Source organism: Tursiops truncatus, chromosome 1, assembly GCF_011762595.2.
Source record: "Tursiops truncatus isolate mTurTru1 chromosome 1, mTurTru1.mat.Y, whole genome shotgun sequence".
Classification (NCBI taxonomy): Eukaryota; Metazoa; Chordata; class Mammalia; order Artiodactyla; family Delphinidae; genus Tursiops; species Tursiops truncatus.
Genome location: NC_047034.1, coordinates 17118222 through 17132800, shown reverse-complemented (window position 1 = coordinate 17132800; position 14579 = coordinate 17118222). Strand labels below are relative to the sequence as shown.

The following is a 14579-nucleotide window of genomic DNA, read 5'->3' as shown; positions in this document are numbered from 1 at the left end:
TCCCAAATCTACCTTTCAATAACTCTAATTTATTCAGTGTTCTTTCTGTGATATGGTCTGTCGCATACAACAGTGAAAAGTCCTCCAGAAAACTACAAAGGACCAAGGAAACTAAATAGGAAAAATGAAGAGATCGAAGTAACATAATGGAGAAGAGTTTGATTCAAGATTTTGAGAAGCTAAAAGATGCTAAGAAAATACGAGATGATAGAAAATTAAGTGGTTTACAAAATTTAAGGAGACCAATAGGGGTCACTTGAAGGAGGCATAATCATTTAGAAAACTGTTGAAACAGCTCAAAAAACAAAAACTACCTCGTTGATATTTGGACTTTCAATGCGAGGACTCAAGTCATTTTTCAATTCAATTCTGAAAAATTCTCAGGTGATACCTTGTTTTATCTTTTACTCGTGGTAATTATTTCTATTATGTGTGTATAACTTACTGTTTGATTTGTGTTAAAAAACAAAACTGAGTAAATTTGAAGGTCTAATTGGCATTATTCAATGATTCGTGAACCGGGCGGCATCCAATCTATCAGATAGAAAGGCGCTCCAAGGAGCTGTACCAAATGGAAAGCTTTTATAGGTAGAGGAAGGAGGGAAGGAGTTAAAAGATAGATAATCAAGGGCTATCCTGTTATCAGGAACAACTTTGTCCAGAGAGTATAAGGATTTTTGTTGGGCAGCTCTTGCTTTAGCAGCAGATTCAGCAATATCTTCAGGAGTTAAGGAGATTTCCATCTCTCTAGGAGGTGGCTTTGTGACCACCTAGAGGAGTGGGATAAGGAGGGTGGGAGGGAGATGCAAGAGGGAGGAGATATGGGGATATATGTATATGTATGGCTGATTCACTTTGTTATAAAGCAGAAACTAACACACCATTGTAAAGCAATGATACTCCAATAAAGATGTTAAAAAATAATAAAGAAAGAAAGAATTAAAAGCAAGTTTTAAAAAAAAGAGTTAAGGAGAGGTTCCCATCATAGCTTCATTTGTACTTTCTCCTAGTCAGGGGATCAGTGATCTTACAAAGGAAGCAAATTTTGAATCATGATTACCTCTTGGTAATTCCCATTTGAGTCTGTGGCTCAGGGCTGAAAGGTGACAGCCAAGGAGGCCAGTAAAATTTAAGGGTCAGAGACCACACAGGTAGTTTTATTTTGGCTACTCTTGCTTTGTGTCCCTTTCTGGTATAGAATCTGGATGCAAGGTTCCCTAGGTTTGGGACTGCTAACCAGAAACAGGAAAACAGACCCCCAGGGTTAGAGAGTCTAACACAATAGAAAGGGGACCGAGTTTATTCCAGAGAAACTGAGGCATTGGAAATAAGGGCGAAAGTTATGATGGGAAGAACTACAGTATTATGGTAACATTGAGAATAGAAGGGAAATTGGTCACAGGGAGGACCAGGGCATCTCTAGCATTATGGACAGATCAGAGTTTCTGACAAATCCAGCAGTCTGAAAGATTACCCCCCCTTAGGAGTGGCCGGAGATATATGGATGATGCCATTATCTTTCCAGGCCAATGCCAGAGTAAAGGGAAGAAAGAAAAGAAAAGGTTTTCTGTTTAGTTAAAGTGGGAAGTCTTGACCCAGTGTCATGAGTGGAAGCAATCTACATCAGCATCAGCTACTTCTCTTCCTCGTCAATTTGATTCAAAGGTCTCCAGTATCTGCACAGGACCAGATGTCAAGCAGACCCTTCCTTAACTGCGAGATGTGTACACGAGGTTCAAGTCCCTGAAGTTTAGCTTCCATCTGGTTAGTGAGGAGATTCTCTTGCAAGGAGATTCAAGGGAAGCCGTTCTTAGTGATTACAAATCCAAAGAACGGGAGGAAATTGGAAGCATTCGTTTGGAGAGCTGTAGACAGACATCTGAGGAATCTAGAAGAATTCAGGACCCAATCCAGCCATGGGTATATAACAAAACCTCAAAGGCAAACAACGTGGCCAGAATTCCACATAGACAAAAGTGCAAACACAATTTTTCTCTCTACCATTACCTCCAATTTTTTTTTTTTAACAAAAGATAATCACAGTGAAACTAATCTGTTTGCATTAAACTTGGCCTGATTATCACAAATGCAGCAAGAACAATGATCAACCATTTAAGACCCTTTCAAGACTGCTTTTCTGGGACCTGAAACAAGCGGCTTCACTGGCTCCATAAAGTCAGCCTTACTTTCTTAAAACTGTCTGGTCGTATCTGAGTCTATGCACATCTGTCTCAAATGTGACACTGCAGTCAAAGCTTTGATAATATAGCCAATGTTTCCAATTGTGTCCTATTACACAAAGAATAGATTCTAATTGAACTTATGCAAATAACTAAGTTGCTATGAAAAGAATACTCAAGAATTTCTGAATTCTGGAGGAATCAAGTAAATGTTTCTTTTCCAGAGAAAAAGTAAATGTTCCATCTTTGTTTACAAAGGTGTACTTCAGAAACCTGTACTTGTCACAGTTCTTCCTATGAATCTCCATGAAGAGGATGCACTATTGAAAGAACACTTTTGCAAAAACAGTAACTGTCTGAAAAATGACAAAAGATGTTAAAAATGTTCATTGTTACAGATCTAATGAGAGTTTACTTGAAAAGGAAATATAGTTATATCTTTGATATATAACATTTTAAGATAATAATTAGAATTACAAATGATACCGTTATACCAGGACATATGAGATTTCCAGGAATTTTACACAATTTCTGGAATACTTATAACATATGGAAATACAACATAGAGACTTAATATTATTTCTTATTTGACAATGCTTCCCATATAATTTAACATATCAAATAAGCCTAATTTGTTTAGCATCTCTTTTTTATTGGGTTGGCCAAAAAGTTTGTTCCAGTTTTTCCATAACCCGAATGAAATATTTGGCCAACCCAATATAAGGGGTGAGAACAAATCTTCTGAGATGTTCCAGAGGCTTTCTGGAAATCCCAAAGTATTTCCAGGTCAAAAAAGTCTTCGTTTATATTTTCATTTGGGAGAGTTTGTCTTTAACAGAAAAACTCCAATCTAGTTTTGTACCAGATTATTTTTGATATTAAAGTTTATTTACCTTAATTAAATGTAATCTCAGCCAGTTTGACCACATGTTAAAATATCTTTTGAAAAGATTTCTTTTCTACACCCTTTCTGCAATTTTTTTTTTTTTTTTTTTTTTTTTACATTCAGATTTTCTGTTTTTTTCTCTTTCACCTTCTGAAACAAACAGCCTCATTTTAGGGCAAAACTGCTTCCTTTTCCCTCAACAATGACAACAAAATGCATCTCCATTCTTCATCCCTTCTTTTACTGAAAAACATGCATCCTGTTTTCCTTGTATAAGGAGATGTTCCCTTATTATTTCTAGTAGCTTTAATTACATATGTCAGAATTCTTAACCCTTAAAAACCTTAATTTCTAATGAAAATTTAGTAAGCAACTATGAATCATCTTTTATGTTAGCATTCTTTAACTTGGCACATTTATAAGTCCTTATAATTTCAAGAAACGTATGCTTTCTCATACTAAACTTTTTAGTGTGGCACAAAACATATTTACTAATAGACATCAATATAATTAGTTTCTCTGAAAAAGGAAGCCAAAAGTGGATAAACCCGTGTGTAGCAATTAATGATTTAGTATTTTATCTTATTTAGAAATGATCTAGATATTAAGTGACTTTTTATCATTTGACTTAACTCAGCAGAACCCTAAGTTTTCAAGTTACCAAAATATTTTAGAAACTACTTTTAAGTAAACGTTTTCTAAAGCCTCATTATCGTTGAAAAGTTGATTTCTATAGTTTTGTACCACTTGCATCTATGTAATTCACTGCTCCTAATAATTATATATAGACTACCAATAAAAACTTCATGAGATACTAGACAAAATCAGCTATCATCCCAAGCTATTTTTCTTGCTGACAAATGTCATAAGAGATAACATGAACTCATTTGACCTTTCCTAAACCAAGGTAGAATAAAATATTGTATTTAATGCTGAAAACTCTAATGACATGCCTGTTTTAATTAAACCCCCCAAACTAGCTTTAATACCAAATAAATTCCCAGATCACATAGATTTGAAAGGCTTTTGGATTAGTTACTTTTATATTTCTGAGAGTTTTAAGAATTCTTAATTCATGTAAGCCCTTAATCTTTAAGCCAATAAAATAGAGCTCTTTTACAAATTAATTTTAGTAATACCATTCATAGGTAGAAAATATCACATATCTACCTCACATATACATAGACACACATAAACGTACAGACACAGAAACCTTAAGGCTTTCATTTTAAAATTGTAGTCATCAATCAGGTGCAATAATACAAAACTCACTAGTTATAAGAGAACTTGAATCCAAGTTACGTTTCTTACAGGTGGAGTAACTTAAGGTTACCTGCTCAGATGGCTAAAGTTTTTTATTAATATTTGTAGAGAAGACACTTAAGATTTTTCATTTGTCTAAGTTTTAAAATAACCTTTTCCTCCTTTTGTTTTTCTTCTGATAAGAATTACCTCCCTTAAGTTTGCTTATGCAGGCCTCTCACTGTTGTGGCCTCTCCCTTTGCGGAGCACAGGCTCCTGACGCGCAGGCTCAGCAGCCATGGCTCACGGGCCCAGCCGCTCCACAGCATGTGGGATCATCCCGGACTGGGACACGAACCAGTGTCCCCTGCATCAGCAGGGGGACTCTCAACCTCTGCGCCACCAGGGAAGCCCTAGAAGTTTGTATTTTAAAGAGATGAACTAGATAAGAGTTCTTGGAGGGATCAAGAAGAACATTTACATCTCAAAGGCACAGGGAAAGAATGCAAATTCCTCTAAGAAGGACTCTTGTTTCCTAAGGCCAGAATTTTTACAGTACCTATAAGCCTTTTGAGATGAATGGGTGAGGGTAATTGTTTAAAAGGATAGCTGACTCTGAATTGTTTCTAGAGCTACATTTCTGGCTTTGCAAAGATTTGTATGATAAAGACAGTTGCTTTTAATTCCTCAAATAATTGGGTTGCAGCTTATATGACATCACATGTTGTTCCACCCATTCAGCCACATTGTCTTTAATTTGCTTTTTATATCAGGGAGAAGATTTCCAACTAAGATAGAAATCACAAGATTTTTATGTTCTGGGTTTAGAGCTGTTTGTCTTTGGAATGTTTTAGTAAATCCTTCCACAAAGGCTTTAGAACGCTTTTCTTTCCCTCTGGGTACATAGTTTTATTTTAGCTTCAGGGAGAAAGCCTAAAAAAATTTCTGTTAGGCTCTGAAACAGAATATCAGCCTTTAATTCGACCAACTACTTAAAAAAAATACTTTTAAATATCTTGTCAGTTTTCAGCAGGGACAAACAGTAAACGTTTCTGACAGTATTGTTAGGGGAATCACTGACCGAAACCACCGCCCTGGCCAGGCAAGATAGTAGCCACTTACATGAGTTCTCTTACAACAGGAGGTCCCGGTCAGGAATGCGGAACTAACAGGCTACCACCAAGGGGAAGAATTCGGGAAAGGTCAAAAGGAGAGAGGAGATGCGAGTCCACATGTCCCACCAACCTCCCAGAATCCTTGCTGGAATCCATCTTGGCTGAGTGATGCTCTTGGCACCAGGAAGGGCCCTGAGTCAGAATGATTGGCCAGAGACAACCCGGAAACGAACCCCATTACCATAAAATCTGAGACTGAGCCCCATGGCAAAGCAGTTCTCCTGGGCTCCCTTACCCTGCTGCTCTCCTCCAGGGCACCCCTTCCCAATCAAGTCTCTGGCTTTGTCAGCATGTGTGTCTCCTCGGACAGTTCATTTTCGAGTGTTAGGTAAGAGCGCACACTCTGGCCCTGGAAGAGTCCCCTTTCCTGCAACAGTATTGCGTTATCCCTTAGACTCAAGAAGTGTGCCCAAAGATTTTCCTCTTTCTACAGACACAGATCCAGGAGAGTTGACTATGGTGAGAATTCTCACCCCTAGCCAGCTTCTGCCAGTTAAAAGTAGAGTGTTGCTCTGGTATCTACCAGAATCTGGAAAGATTTTCATTAATTTTAATCTTAGTTAAAATTAATTTAATTAAAATTCCCTTGGCTGTTTAAGGGAATAATGTAGCAGTTTACCAGAAAAACCCTCAGAATTCCTTCAGCTCTGGGAGATGCCTAAATGGTGGCCCACCTTTGAGGGTGATATGGACATTCCTATAAGGCCACTAACTCAGTGGACTTTTGCTTACAGTCTTGCAGTCTCTTTAGAGTGGAAAGAAAATTCAGACAGAGGATTACTAGAAAGAGAACTCATATAAAGGGGGGTAGGGAGGAACAGTACAAGACAGTCTTGTAGATCCCACTTTTGTCTTTAATTTTTCATTAGCCTTTCACAACAAATCTTCCAATGAAACCATTTTGGAATTTTTGAAACCTTTTGGAGGCTTCTGCATGCCATTTCAAATAGGTATCCCATTCCGTTTGTTTGATTTGGGAACCCTTGCTTTAAAGTGTGCTTCTTAAATAAATGATCTTGTCTAATTGGAACATTCCTCACAATGGCCATTGTAATTCCAGGTTGTTTTTTAGTAAGAATTTGTCATTTTCTAAGATATTTATAATTTCTGGAACCATAGTTCTTAGACATAAAATAGGCAGGTGTGCTGGAGGTGTCATGCTTTGACTCTTTAGAGCTTAAAGGTCACATTTCTTATTATTATCTATTAATTTTTTTTAGCTAAGTCTTTGGGTCTCTTGGAGGCAAACTAATACCTAAAAGGTTGTGTCACTGGGTTGGGAAATGTGTGACATTTTATGGTATATCTCATTGTATGGATATTTTCTTGAGATTGGTGGTGACCAACTTACCCTGACATGGGAGTCTTTGGCTTAGGTGGAAAGTACCTTAATAGCTTTTAAGTGCTCAATCAGTGCCCACTAATTTTTGTAGCATTTTGGCTTCTGAGATTCCCATTAGCAACAGCTTTTATCTACACAAAACAAGACAAATAAACAGGTGCACCTTAACGTACCAGCAGTATCCAGAGATGTTACTTTGTCCTGGCCAAGTAACACACACACTTCCAATCTCCCCAGCCTCCCATTTATTATTCTAGTTAGATCATAATTTTGGTGAGGTAAATATTGTTAACATTTTTATGACTATTGTTGGAGGACAGAGGGAACGAAGAGTGCCCACTGAACTGAGAAGACATCTTGAGACTAAAAAACATGAGGCTGACAGCTCCATACAATCAATGGATCAGTTTATGATAGGGTAACTTACAGGGTGGGATCTGGATTGGGTAGACAATGATCCGGAAACATTGACAACTGCACTCACACTGCTGAGGGGCCATTAGGACAATTTTTTAGTTAACATAGGGTATGGGGTAAGGTATAGGTGCTTGGAAACAGGATGTGCATTCCTAACTTAAGATTTATGAATGGGTACTAGTCTCATGGGTGCCAGGAATACATCAGGGAAGGTTTTCCTCAGAAGGTTTTCCTAAGGACTAACAGAGCATAGAGGCTACCAGGTCCTAATGATTATTAAACAATGTCTATTAACTACAAAGCACTTGATAACAGAGAAGTGATTTGCTGAGTACAGTCCTGGGTAGAGTCAGTGAAAGGAGAAGTTGTAAGGCCCCAATATGGTGTCAGTTATGCTAACAGCCATACAGCTATGTATATATGTTTCATGGCTACATCATTTAGCATTCTTTGAGTACTCTCTTTTCTATACAGCTTGTTTTTCCTGTAATTAATAACTAACATTTTTATTTGCTTATTTTTCTATGTATTTTTAAATTACAAAATCATCCTAATATGAATAGTGTACATCTTTTTGCAGTGCATTCAGAATAGACAGTTGTTCTACCAATGTAATCTTGAAGAAACCTTTATTGGCGGTTTCTCATCTGCTCCAATATGAACTAATTTCCTTCTGTCTAATCTGGTATGAAGCTGTCACTTGTGATCTTCTTCAGTGCTCTCCTGAGATTCCTTTTCACTCTTTCTCCTATATTGGATCTCCCATTTCTTTATCCATGTTTTCCTTCTTGGTTTACTTTCTCATTTTAGTAGATAACATTCTCTAGTAAATTCCTGAGAAAAGTTGCAATAGAAATATACTTTTTGAGGAATGTCAAAAAGTTTTTTCCCTGTTTAAAAATGTCGTTATTTTACCATCACACTTAAGTTTTAGCTGAGCTAGCTCTAGAATTCTAGGTTAGAAAATATTTTCCTTCAGAGTTTGAACACCTTACTCAGTCATCTCTAGTTTTTAGTAATTTTGGTCAAAATTAAAAAAAAAAAAATTCAGATTCCTAGTATTGTGAGAACTACTATATCATCCATCTCCAACATAGAATTTCATAGGTTCTACTCTTTGCTCCCAATATTAGTGGGAATTATGATTTTAAACCCCTGTCCCTCAGTTTGAAATTGTTTGGAATCATTTCATTGACAATGAGGTTACTAAGCCATTTTCTCATGTGTGCTCTCTGGATGATGTCCTCTGGTCTTGTCTTTTCATTTTCTTTCTTTTTATTTATATCTTTTCATTTTCCCTTTTATTTTCCATCTCTGTATTACTGCTCTACTTTGTGTGAATATTTTTACCTGTATCTTCCATGTTTTTTATTGAGTTTTTCCCTAATTTGCTGTGAAATTTTACTTTCTAAAAGGTTTTTTAATTTTTTTACCAGTTGTTTTTATAGTAATTTAAAATATTTCTATGGATGCAATATATTTCTCTTTATCTCCCTGAGGGTAGTGATGATATTTAGGTTTTGGAGTCTTTATTTTTTGAATTGAAATATGATTCACATACCACAAAATCACCATTTGAAAGTAGAAAATTCAACATTTGTTTGTCTATTCACAATGTTGTGCAAACACCACTAATTCCAGAAGATTTTCATAATCCCCCAAAGATACCCCATGCCTGTTAGCTGTCACTTTCTATCTCCCCTTTCTGCAGCTGCTGGCAACTGACCTCCTTTTTGTCCTTTTGGATTTACCTATTCTAGACATTTCATATCAGTGGAATCATACAATATTTGCCTTTTGTATTTGGCCATTTTCACTTAGCATAATATTTTCAAGGTTAATACAAAACTTGTAGTGTGTATCTTTACTACATTCCTTATTTATGGCTGAATAATATTCCATCGTGCAGCTATATCACTTTTGTTCATTCAGTTGATTGACAATTGGATTGTTTCTACATTTGGGCTATTAAAAAATAATGCTGCTATGAACATTTGTGTATTTTTATATTAACATGTGTTTTCAGTTATCTTGGGTATATACCTAGGAGTAGAATTACTAGATTATGTGGTAACACTTCATTTAAATTTTTGAGGAATTGCCAAACTGTTCTCCAAAGAGGCTACACCATTTTACATTGCTAGTGTTAATATGTGAGGGGTCCAATTTCTTTACTTTTTTACCAATATTTATTATTTTTCTTTAAAAAAAATATGGCCATCTTAGTTTGTGTGAAGTAGGATCTCACAATGGTTTTGATTTGAATTTTTTTAATGAATAATGATTTAGATCATCTTTTCATGTGCATATTTTCCATTTGTATATCTTATTTTAGAGAAACATTTATTCAGGTCCTTTGAGTATTTTCTAGGCTAGAGGCTCATCAATTTTATTGATCTTTTCAAAGAATCAGCCTTTGATTTTGTTGATTTTTTTATTTCTTCTTTTCAAATGTATTGATTTCTACTCTAATGGTTCTTATTTCTTTCATTCTGCTTACTTTAGATTTAATTTGCTCTCCTTTTTCCAGTTTCTGAAGGTAGAAGCTTAGATTTTTGATCTTCAGTCTTCCTTCTTTTCCAATTTAAGCACTTATTGCTGTAAATTTCTCTCTAAACACTGCTTTCACTGTATGCATCAAATGTTGATAAATTATATTTTTATTTAGTTCATTTAGTTCAAAAAAATTAAATTTCTCTTGTGATTTCTTCTACGACTCATGTTATTTAGAAGTATGCTTTTAAATCTCCAAGTAATTTGTGATTTTCCTTTCTGTTATTTATTTCTAATTTAATTCCATTGTGGTCTAAGAGCAGACTTTATGGGATTTTTTTTTTTTAATTAGTTAAGGTGTTTTTATGTCCCAGAACTGGTCTATCTTGGTAAATAATCCATGTGAACTTGAAAAAAATGTTGATTTTGCTGTTGTTGGATAAATTAGTCTATAGATATCCATTATATCGAGTTGATTGTCCCTTTTTTAAATGTATGCAATGCTCTTCTTTTTCTCTGTTAATTTTTCTTATTCTTAAGGCTGCTCTGTCTGAAATTAAAGTAAAGCTACTGAAGTAAAGCTACTGAAGTAAAGCCTTACTGAAGTAAGGCTGCTCTGTCTGAAATTAAAGTAAAGCTACTAAAGTAAAGCTACTGAAGTAAAGCTACTGAAGTAAAGCTACTGAAGTAAAGCTACTGCTCTGTCTGAAATTAAAGTAAAGCTACTGAAATTAAAGTAAAGCTACTGAAGTAAAGGCTGCTCTGTCTGAAATTAAAGTAAAGCTACTAAAGTAAAGCTACTTCACATTTCTTTCCTTTTCTTTTTTTCCCCAAATTTCTTTGGATTAGTGTTAGTATGGTTTATGTTTCACCATTTCTTTAGTATAGATTTGTATGTGTCTTTATATTTAAAATGGGTTTCTTGTAGACAGTGTATAAGTTGGCCTTAATTTTTGATCCATTCTGACACTATCTGCCTTCTAATTGGCATATTTAGCCCGTGACATTAAAGTGATTATTGATATATTTGGATGAAAATCTACCAAAGTTGTCACAATTTTCTATTCACTGACATTGTTCTTACTTCCTGTTTCATCACATGCTCTTTGTATGCCTTTTGTGGTTTTAACTGAGCTTTTTATACAATTCTATTTTCTCTCTTTTCTAGCATATCAGTAATATTTCTTTTTTTTTTGCTCTTTTTAGTGATTACTCTAGATTTTGCAATATATATTTACAACTAATCCCAGTCCACATTCAAATAACAGTATATATATATATCACTTCACCAGTAGTACAAATACTTTATATCAACAAACTATTCCTAAGTCTTCCCATCTGTTTCTTATGTTATTGATTTCATTCATTTCACTTATACATGAGATATAATCATGCATATAGTACAAAAGCATAATCAAGCATATAATACAGAAGCATACGTAATTGAATACATTTTTGCTATTATTTGAACCCATTGTTATCTTTTAGATGAATTAAGACTATGAAACTGTTATGTGTTAGATTAAAGAACTTAAAAAATGAAGTTTTTATTTTTAAGTAAAGTGTTTTTTGTTTTTTTTTTTTGCAGTACGCGGGCCTCTCACTGTTGTGGCCTCTCCCGTTGCGGAGCACAGTCTCTGGACGCGCAGGCTCAGCGGTCATGGCTCACGGGCCCAGCTGCTCCGCGGCATGTGGGATTTTCCCGGACTGGGGCACAAACCTGTGTCCCCTGCATCGGCAGGCGGACTCTCAACCACTGTGCCACCAGGGAAGCCCCTAGGTAAAGTGTTTTTTTTCCTCCAGCATCCTCTAAGATTTTTTTCTCAGTTTTGATTTTCTCCATTTTGAATATGATGTTTCTAGTTTTAGGGCTTTTTTGGGCATTTATCATGTTTGGGCTTCTTTGAGTTTCCCATATATGTAGTTTGCTATCAGACATTAATTTGGGGGAAATTCTCAGTCATTATTGCTTCAGATATTTATTTTGTTCCTTTATCTCTTTATTCTCTTACTGGTTTTCTCATCACACATATGATACACCTTTTTAGTTGTCCAACAGCTCTGATATTTTATCATTTTTTTCAATCATCTTCTCTTTGCTTTTCAGTTTTGCAATTTCCTATTGACATATCCTCACATATTCTTCCATATCCATGTCCTCTCTAGTAACTGAGTCTATCAAAGGCATTTTTCATTTCTGTTACGTGTTTTTGTCTCTAGTATTTCTCTTTGATTCTTTCTTAGAATTTCCATCTTTCTGCTTATATTACCTATTTGTTCTTGTATCTTGTTTACTTTTCCCATTAGTAGACAATGTGCAAATATGCTAAGAACTCTTAGCATATGAATCATACTTATTTTAAATTTCTGATCTGATAATTCCAACATCCCTGCCATATTTGAGTCTGTTTCTGATGTATGAACTATCTGTTCCAACTGTGTCTTTTTACTGTTCGGTGTGCCTTGTAATTTTTAGTTATAGCTGGATATGATGTATTGGGTAGAAAGCACGACAGTAAATAGGCCTTTAGTAATGTGATGATAGATTGTGGAGGAATGAGAAGTGTTCTGTAGTCCTGTGATTAAGTTTCAGTTTTGGTGATCCTGTGCCTCTGGACTGTGAACTTTACCTATGCTTCTAGTACCCCCACCCTTTGGTGGGACAGGATGGCTACAGTGGGTAGGTTGGAATCAGGTGTTTCTCTTCCCTCATGGAAAACTAGGCAGAGCTGAAGTTGAGTATTTCTCTTGAAAGGATAGAGCAGGCTGGAGTTGGGTATTTTCCTTCACCCAGGTTGTTTAGACTCTGGTAAAGGGATTTCACTTGAGCACACACCTTGTTTGAAGAACGGATACTCTGGTATATTTCAAAATTGTTACTTTTCCCCTTCTCCTACCTATAATCTAAGGGGATTTGCTTCCAATATTCATTGTGATAGCCTGATTGAGCTCCTAGAGGTAAAGCTCAGAGGAGTGTGGAGGCCCTCTTACAGCTGGTTCCCTCTGGAGTTTTTAACTCTCAGTCTTGTACACCCTGAGCTTTCCGATATTCATCAATTATAATTCAGATTTTCCTACCTCAGTACTGGTTCCCATAGTTTTCTGCTTGTGAGTTTCTGCTCAGGTAAGTTGTGATTCTGTGTATTTGCCTGTCCATCTCTCCACCTTGGCGGGTAATGGTTTCCCCTGTGACCTTACTTCTCTGAGGGATCTAAGATGAGTAGTTGATTTTTCAATTCGTTTAACTTTTTATTTATTATTAGAACAGAGTGGCTGTTACTGAGTCCAAGCTTGTACTGCTTGCTGCATGACAGGCCAATTAAATAAATAAGAGATGAGCTGTTGGGGCAAGGAATGGTGACTTTATTTGGAAAACCAGTAGACTGAGAATATGGTGGACTGTTGTCCCAGTCCTTGCCTGGGTTTGGATGCTAGTTGCTTATAGAACAAAGTGGGGGAGGTGAGGAGGTAAAGTAAAAAAGGTGCTAAGTTGCTGCAAGTATTTCCTGGTTCCAGCCAGATTCCAGAGAGGATGTGTTTATTTCTTCCTTCCTGCAACCATTCACAGGTGGGCCTGGTCAGGGTGTTTCCTGTGAGCTAAACAAAGGTATTTTAGCTTAACACTTAGTCATGGGAGGCAGAGTTCCTGAAGGGGGACCATTATGTGTACTTTAAGTTATAGACAACATCCCTTTAGTGATTGGCTTGTAGCAAAAGCAGTAGAATACAAAATTTTAAGTGAAAGGAACAGATCCAATGTGGAGTCAGATTTGTTCTTCCCAATTACATGGTAACTCCGAAGATTCTTATATGCTAGTCCCAAACCAGAAGTTTTTCTTTTTAATTTTAATAATAACTCACATTTTCAATATTTCATGTGGGTCCAGGTTCATAGATAGAAGACTCAACATCCTGAAGGTGTGGGTTCTTCTCAACTCGATTTCTATATTCAGTGCAATCCCTCTCAAAATTCCAGCAAGCTATTTTGTTTTTATCAACAAACTGATTCTTAAATTTATATGGAGAGGCAAAAGAACAGCCAGAATAGCCTACACAGTATTGAAAGAATAATTGGAAGGCTGACAAGACTTACTGTAAAACAACAGCAATCAAGACAGTATGGTTTGGTGAGAGAATAGACAAATAGGACTGAAATATACCCACATAGATACAGTCAACTAACATTTGACAAAGGAACAAAGGCAATACAATAGAGAATAGGCAGTCTTCTCATCAAATAGTACTGGGACAACTGGACATACACACAAACAAAACAGAAGTATTACTCTATACACAGACCTTACACCCTTCACAAAAATTAAGTCAAAATGGATCATAGACTTAAATGTAAAACTCAAAAGTATAAAACTCTTAGGTGATAATATAGGATAAAATCTAGATGGCCTAGAGTATGGTGATGACATTTTAGATACAACACCAGAGGTATGATCCTTGAAAAAAATAATTGAATAGCTCTGCTTCATTAAAATATAAAAATTATGCCCTGCAAATAGACTGTCAAAAGAGGGAGAAGACAAGCCATAAACTGGGCGAATATGTTTGTAAAAGCTCTATCTGATAAAGGACTGTTATTCAAATTATTCACAGAACTCTTAAAAGTCAATAATAAGAAAATGAAAAACCTGATTAACAAATGCACTAAAGGGCTTCCCTGGTGGCGCAGTGGTTGAGAGTCCGCCTGCCGATGCAGGGGACGTGGGTTCGTGACCCGGTCCGGGAAGATCCCACATGCCACGGAGCGGCTGGGCCCGTGAGCCATGGCCGCTGAGCCTGCGTGTCCGGAGCCTGTGCTCCGCAACGGGAGAGGCCACAACAGTGAGAGG

At 36.3% G+C, this 14579-nt stretch overlaps 1 long non-coding RNA gene across 1 annotated transcript in view; it reads left to right on the top strand.

The window, feature by feature from the left end:
• The window catches only part of LOC117309502 (uncharacterized), a 337102-nt gene that overhangs the window by 123263 nt on the left and 199260 nt on the right, over positions 1–14579 (top strand). Inside the window, exon 3 of the long non-coding RNA XR_004523860.2 lies at positions 11324–11515. This is a non-coding gene — a long non-coding RNA (uncharacterized lncRNA). The remainder of the gene's footprint in view (positions 1–11323; positions 11516–14579) is intronic.